Raw genomic sequence first — 8100 nt, 5'->3', positions numbered from 1 at the left:
TATTAGGCATGGCACCCTTGGAACTTCAAGGGAATTTCTTGAATGACACAGCCAACTTTGCACCCTTGGCATCACAATTAAACTGTTGGGCATGACACCCTTGGAACTTCAAGGGAAGTTCTTGAAGGGCACGACCAAACTTGGCACCCTTGGAATCATTAAAAATAAATAAATAAATATAATCAAGATATGAAAACTAGATAAATTCACATCAAGGGTAAATTATGTTATAAACTGAGGTAATCAAATCAAGAATAAAACTTGGGTTAAGAGGATCATAGGAAGAAATAAAATATTTTACCTTAAAAACTCTACCTTTCCCATGTTGGAAAATATTAGGTAGATAATGTAGTTTAATTAGGTAAAAATGGGAAAGAGGGACATAAATGTAAGGATAAATATTAATCCTAAAATATCTAAACCTAATAAAGAGAAGAGGATGGTGAATTAAAATAAGATTAAATTAAATTTTAGAGAAATTTAGAGAATCTCCATGTGGCAACAACCAACATAAGAATATCCGTCTAAGAGATAATTTGAGTTAAATTAGGGAGTAGATAGGGGATCAAATCTTGACTTATCAATTGACTTTAGTAATGAACACAAATTAAGGAGTAAAAAGGGGGATCAAAAGACAACTAGGAGAAGAAATAGGAATCTTGTTGAGGTGAGGAAAAATATTAGTTTTAAATTAAAATTTAAGTAAATAATTTTGGAGACCATTGATGAGAGAGCGATACATGGGTATAGATAACTTGAGTTAAATTAGGGAGTTGATAGGGGATAAAATCTTGACTTATCAATTGAATTTAGTAATGAACACAAATTAAGGAGTAAAAAGGGGGATGAAGAGACAACTAAGAGAAGAAATAGGAATATTGTTGAGGTGAGGAAAAATATTAGTTTTAAATTAAAACTTAAGTAAATAATTTTGAAGACCCTTGATGAGAGAGTGATACATGGGTGGGTGAATAATCAAACTTTTGAATTATAAAAAATAATTAATTATGCATGAAATTCCAAGTGTTACCTATGAGGACTCCTATAAAACAAGGGGCAGGCCATGGGAATAGGGACTTTTCTTTACGCTATTATCGCATGGATGAGACTATGTTAGAGTAGTGACTACGAGTTATAGTGAGTTTGGTGAGGTAGAGAAATTTAGAGAGGGGACTCTTGAGCCAAAGAGTGCTCTCCTCTACCAGTTAATACATTCCTCCATTGTACAACCCCATTGTAGCTTGGGGATCTGCGGGGATGGAGAGTACCCAAGGAGTAGACTGGGAGGTCAACCAGTGGGTCAATGCACTCAAATTAAGCACGTTGACATTCACACTTGGAGGCAACCGACAACAAAGGAGGGAAAATAGCAGAAAGTCAAGTTTGAATCTCATCTCCTGGTGAACGGTACCTATGTTGTTATAGTATTCTTTTGTATGACTTCATTATGGTTTTATTTAATAACATGTAAATTAGATGATATGTTCAATAAAGTGAAATTCAGGAAAGTTTTATATGTTGCTTAATAATTTTTGAGTCTCAATGCTATTTTATTATGGTTACATTTTTAGTCTATATATATATATATATATATATATATATATATATATATATATATATATATATATATATATATATATATATATATAGGGTTGGTCCCTACAATAGGTTGCATGTCCATTGCACAACTTACATGTCTAATAGTAGTGTTGAAATGTGCAACTCTTATTTGATTGCAAAATAATTGTTGTTATAAGGAGGAGGAGGAGATCCTACATGCCCACACAACCAATAATATTATATACTAGAAAAATACACTCTTTTAAACTTATAAAATAAATAGAGACTAGCTGCTAGATGGTGACCTATTGCTTTTGCACATTTCACAGAAATTCAAGTACTACTAGTGTTTAAATGGCATAATTTTTTTTTGTAAAAAATTTCCTTAGTGAGGACCTCAAGGGGACGAGGTTTGTAATATATTTATTATTGTAGCTAGACAATTTTACAAAACTAGAAAATTCTCCATGTAAGGATGCTCTCCAAGTAAGGGAACCATAAGAAGCATGTAAAGAAAAGTTGTGGGCATTCATATATTGAAGAATGTATAAATAAATCTACAAAGTATTATAAAACTTACAAAAAACAACTTCCATAACCCCAACAAAAGACATGAGTGAATATATGCAATTATTGATAGCTAGCCTTGCTAGACTAACTACAATTTGGATCTCAAATTTATAGTTCCCTTGCGATGGGTCAATCTTAGTTACCATGGGTAGCTTAGAAAACCCATAATCACCATTATGTTTATTTTTCACCTTATGGTATGAGCCAAGTGCATAAGATGCATGGCCTTAATAATTTGAGTTTTTGTGTGATGATTCATGTCTCATAGAAGTGAAATCACCATGTGTACAAGCATAAACAATACACTAGGGTAACTGAGTCAACACTAAAGGGATTGCACTTGGGTTGAGCACACACCATCGTCTAGGAAAATATTTAACACCCTTGGAAGAAACAAATGTCATATTCTATTTGTGTCTTGACAAATTGTTTGCATATTTGGGCATCCCATTATACTGAGAAATGCCCCAATGCTTGTCATATTTACATCAATATGGTGAAATGCTTTTTGCATCTTCATCAACATGACTAAATAGATAAGTTACAAAATTTACATGTCATATTAGTATACCTTAACCATTTGTTATATGCTTAAAAAAGATCTAATTAAAGCATTGTGCATAATTCATGTTTCCATTCTTATCACCATCTGTAGGCCAACCAACTTCCCCCACAAGGATAAGCAAAGTAGGGAACCTTGACTTCTTTAGATCCCGTTCTTGCACAAGGATAAGAAAAGTAGGTAACCTTGACTTCTTTAGATCCTGAAGCAATATATCAAGAGCGCATCAAACACAATTGTATAATTGATATTTTCCTTAATAAATGGTTATCCAGTACCGTCAAGAAAGACAAACTACACAAGAAAGTTTTCATTACTGTACAAACTTAGAAAGAGGTAGAAATTAACTATAAAATATCCACCATTATTAGCTAGAAGCTAACAAATATGTATCATGAGACATCACAAGATTCTACCCAACATTGTTTCTTATATGCCATTGTATATGGAATATTAACAAAATGTAAAAATGGAAATGAACAAGTTCCTATATATGTTGTAAGTGGTCCAGTATGGCACAAAAATATGACACCAAGATAAATATAGAAAAAAATTATGACATGGAGAGTTATCCTCTAACCTAAGGCCATGATATTTAGCTTTGTTGTAGTAAAATCTTAGACAAAAATGAATTAAGAATACAATTGTAGATCAATACTAATGTACTAGTGATAGAAATTTTTATTGGGAATAGTGATGACAAATCTTGAAGTGCACTATTTGGGGTGTGAAGAATACCACAATTTTGTGGTAAATCAACTTAAGCATCATTTTACTGAGATTTCTTTCTTCTATTTGTAATTTCTTCATTTTAGCCTCTGCATTCATTCTATCAACTAATTCCACGTAGTTGACACACACACAATAAGGGCTGCAGTTTTGGGGGTTGGCCACAAAGGGGCAGGCATCTTGTGGAGATTTCCTAGTGATAGGAAGTTGGATAGTCTATTCCTACTTAGTTGGATGGCAGATTTAGTTAGTTAAACTTTGAAGAGAAGAGAAAGGAAAACAAATTCCAAACTAGGTGAGGACCCTACAAATCCCAATATACTCATCTTACACTTATCTAGGTTTAAATTCAGATTTTATACACGAAACAAGAAAATAATGTTTGCAATATAGTTTGTGTATACTTTGTAAATAAATATACTATATAAATAAAAATGATAGAATTACATAATAGGTTCTTATATATATATATATATATATATATATATATATATATATATATATATATATATATAGATATAACCATTTTTTAAATGTCATGTATTATAGGGATAATTTTTTTAGGTTGTTTAAAGAGAGACATTATATGAGGGATTTGTGTAATTCCTTTTGTGCTCAACCTAGAGTTGACACATGTCATTTTTAAAATAAAAATAAATTGTTATCTAAAGAAAAAACAAAGTCTACTCTAATATACATGTTGGATTACTTTTAATTAAAAGCAATATAAAACATTAACACTAATATTATAATTATGAGGTGATGTAGTAAAAATATTTTACTTTTACTCTTAGTCATAAACAGAATATCTTGATGTTAATATGAAGTAACATAATTTTATACCAACTTTAAAAAGAGATAAAGTAATCAAAATTTAAAAATAACTTATATTTTCATTTTTCAATGTAAGGAAGATGTATAATTTTTATAATTTTTAAAAATATTCAAAGGGAAAATAGTTAAAAGGTTTATAAATTAATTGTACTTTTCAAGATTTTGTGGTTGGAGTTGTTTATTGATAAATGAAAATCCACATATGTGAGATTTATTGTCACATTCGACAATAAATCTCATATTTGTGAATCTTCCTTTTTGAATTAAAAGAATCTTCCTTTATGAATAAAAAAATCAATTACTTCATAGTAAAAAGTAATATGTAGTTCATTTAATTCTTATGGGGCATTTAAAAAATATTATTATTAACCCTTTCAGTCTAACTTTCAACATAAATTATTGGTTCCACTTTCAACCACCAAGAACCACCTCCTCATTGTCCTAATGGGACCGGCCAGGAGGTAAATCAAGTGGCAGGTTCGATATTTTCCCTTACTATGGATTCTATTAGACTCAAGTTCACTATCCGGAATGCATAATTATTTGTCTAAGGTTCTTAGTGAAATAGGAAAATCTCTCGCTATTAATTATTCTAAATCAACACCAGTAGCCATAGTTATGCTTCTATTTGTGTACATGTTTTATACTCGTTTTTATTATGATAAAATTATGCCTGGGTTTCCATGCATGACTGTTCTTTTTATTTAGATAGTATTACCAAAAAATTGAAGAACAATATTCACAGAGTTCATAACCGTAACAAGAATCCATTCACCAAGCTATTCTTAGGTACAATCCTGAACCTGTTATCCCAGCAGCTATATAAAGAACAATAACACACCTTTTAGTTCAGCTATTCTCTAACAACAGTAATAGATTATGCATTTATCATTAGAAACATTGCACATAGTTTCACCATAACAAGGATTGACATACTCATAGACACATTCTGGTGTTCTGTGCCAGCCATTAAACCTTTACTGCTAGCTAACTTCCATATAAAACAAATCTACAAGAAATCTTTTAAGATTATTACTCATAAGTGAATTCATAGTGTCACACATTATTATAAACTTATTCTATCATCATAACCAATGAGTAATGTACTTATCTAAGATTCCTTAGATGATTAAGAGTTCAGGTTCAAAATGAAACCAAACCTCCCTTCCAATGGAACTAGCAATTATGTCCAGATTCCCCCCCTAGAAAATGCTGGGCACAACTGGATATAACCAGTCAAGGTTATGCTTCCAAACCTTAGGACCCCTGTCCATTCTAGAACTTCTTAGAAATCAATATGACTGGAGAAATTTGCACTAGTCCAGCTATCTTTGGAAATACTCCTGCATTTTTCACGTATCCTTTATCTTCAGGTGGTTCCTCCCTTTGGTGGCCAACCCCCAATTCATCCCTCAAGAGTCATTTTTATCTTTGGGACTTGGAATAAAGGAAACTGAATAATAACTACCTCGAACTATTTTCACAAACTTTCTTTAGATTCTCTTGGAATCTTCATTCTGTTATGACTCTTAACCACTTCCATAATTTTACAAGAGAAATTCATTATTTAACCATTGTAACCATTCTTTTCCTATTATTTTCATAATTACAAAAATTAAAATTAAAATACTAAAAACAATAATTTCAGTTTTTACTTCCGCATCTGGGGGTGTTACATCTTCCCCCCCTTAGGTGGAACACTGTCCATAATGTTTAACCTTCCATCTACTCCTGAAATAGTCCAGTGTATGCCTCCTGCATAAAATCTTTATCCTCCCAAGTGGATTCCTCTGGGTTAAAGTGCTTCCATTGCACCTTAACTTAGATGATAACTCGCCTCTGCAATGTTACTTCTCTTTGATCGAGTATGCATAGTGGCTCTACCAATAATTCTCCTTCTCGTTCCACCTACCATCATCCAATTGCCATGACTTGGCATATCTAAAATAGATGAAAGAGATCTACACACACACACAAACACACACACACACACATATATAATAAATATTCCTTTACCTGAATATCTTGCCAATTTATGATGTGTCGAGGATCATATACATACGTATTTAAAAGGGAAACATGATATAAATTATGCACTTGAATGTGGCTGGGTAGTGCGAGTTGGTATGAAACTAATCCTACCCTCTCTAAGATTTGGAAGGGACCACAAAATCAAGGAGCCAATTTGGCATAGTTTCCACATATGAGAGTACTTCTCTTGGGTTTGACTCGCACATAGACATGATCCCCTACCTGAAATTCTTGGTAGGTCCTCTTCTTATCGGCATAAGCCTTTTGCCTATCCTGTGCAACCTTCAAACTTTTCCTGACCTTTTTCACCATTCTTTCCATTTCTTCCGATAGATCTGGTCCTAATATTATTTTATTCTCAGGGCTGTTCTATTTTGCAGGGATGGTACACTTCCTCCCATAGAGCACTTCGAAGGGACTCATCTTTAAAGATTCATGATAACTGTTATTGTAGGCAAACTCTACTAGGTGGAGATATTCCTCCCATTTTCTAGGTTGTTGCATGACGTACATACATAACATGTCTTCCACCACTTGATTGACTCATCCAGTTTGCCCATCTGTCTGGGGGTGATAGACAGTACTAAAGTGAATTTGAGTGCCCAAACCTAAGAACAATGATTTCCAAAAAGCAAAGGTTAACTTAACATCATGGTTAAAGATTATGGCTCGAGGCATCCCATGAAACCTAAAAATATCTCTCATTAATATATTTGCTATCTGGGTGGTTTGATAGGTGAATTTGATAGGGACAAAATGAGTTTCCTTGCTCAAATTGTCTACCACCACCATAATTGAATCATTCTGCCTCTTCGATTGGGGCAAATCACTTATGAAATCGCAGGTTATAGTGTCCCACTTCCATTCTGGAATGGATAAAGGATGTAATAGCTCAATAGGATGTTGATGCTCAATTTTAAATTACTGACATTCAAGACACTTGGCTAGGTATTCCGCAATGTCCTTCCTTATACCAAGCCAGTAATAACCTTTCCTAATTGCAGAGAATAATTTTTGATAGCCGAGGTGGGCTGCATAAGGACTCCTATGGAAGTCATCCAATATAATTTGTTTTACTGATAAGTGGTTAGGAACATATATTCTACCTCTAAACATCAGCAAATTCTCAAAGTTAATACTATACTCACTATGTTTCTCAGAATGCTACACAATTCTAGCTTTCTAGAAGAGATACTTATATTCTGGATCTTTCTCAATTGCATCTCTAATTTGATTAGAAAAATTAAATTCCACTCGACTAAATGAAATTTCGTAGACATGATGCAACTTCCTGCTCAACGTATTTGCTACTCGATTCTCCCTTCCCTTCAGGTGTTTGATTTCAAAATCAATTTCAATTAAAAATGTAGTCCATCCTTCTTGGTGTGCATTCAGGGTGGGTTGACTAAAGAATTTTGTTAAGCTGCTATGATCCATCATAAGCAAGAATCTCTTCCACAACAAGTAGTGCCACCAAACCTTTAAAGCATGAACAACAACAATTAGTTCCAAGTCATAAGCATAATATTTCTGCTCATGATCCTCTAACTTACGAGATTCATAAGAAATCAGTTTATCTTTTTGCATTAATACTCCACCCACCCCTTCTTTACATGCATTTGTACAGACTATAAAATATTCCTCTGGATCTGCAATTTTTAATACAGGTGCATGGTAAGAAAATGCTTCAACCTTTCAAAAATCTCTTGACAGTCCTTTGACCATTTAAAATGCTTTCCCTTTTTCTGTAAGGAGGTGATTGGATATGCTACTTTGGAGAATCCTTTTATAAATCATCTATAATATCTAGTAAG

General features: G+C 32.9%; 1 pseudogene; it reads right to left on the bottom strand.

The window, feature by feature from the left end:
• Positions 1–2117: 2117 nt before the first annotated feature.
• On the bottom strand, positions 2118–3088 carry LOC149260355 (glucan endo-1,3-beta-glucosidase 6-like; annotated as a pseudogene).
• Positions 3089–8100: the final 5012 nt, after the last annotated feature.

The sequence above is a fragment of the Pinus tabuliformis genome, chromosome 6 (genome assembly GCF_031772625.1).
Source record: "Pinus tabuliformis cultivar Carrire ecotype Pingquan chromosome 6, CPIR1, whole genome shotgun sequence".
NCBI classification, from domain to species: domain Eukaryota; kingdom Viridiplantae; phylum Streptophyta; class Pinopsida; order Pinales; family Pinaceae; genus Pinus; species Pinus tabuliformis.
This window is presented reverse-complemented; position numbering and strand designations above follow the sequence as displayed.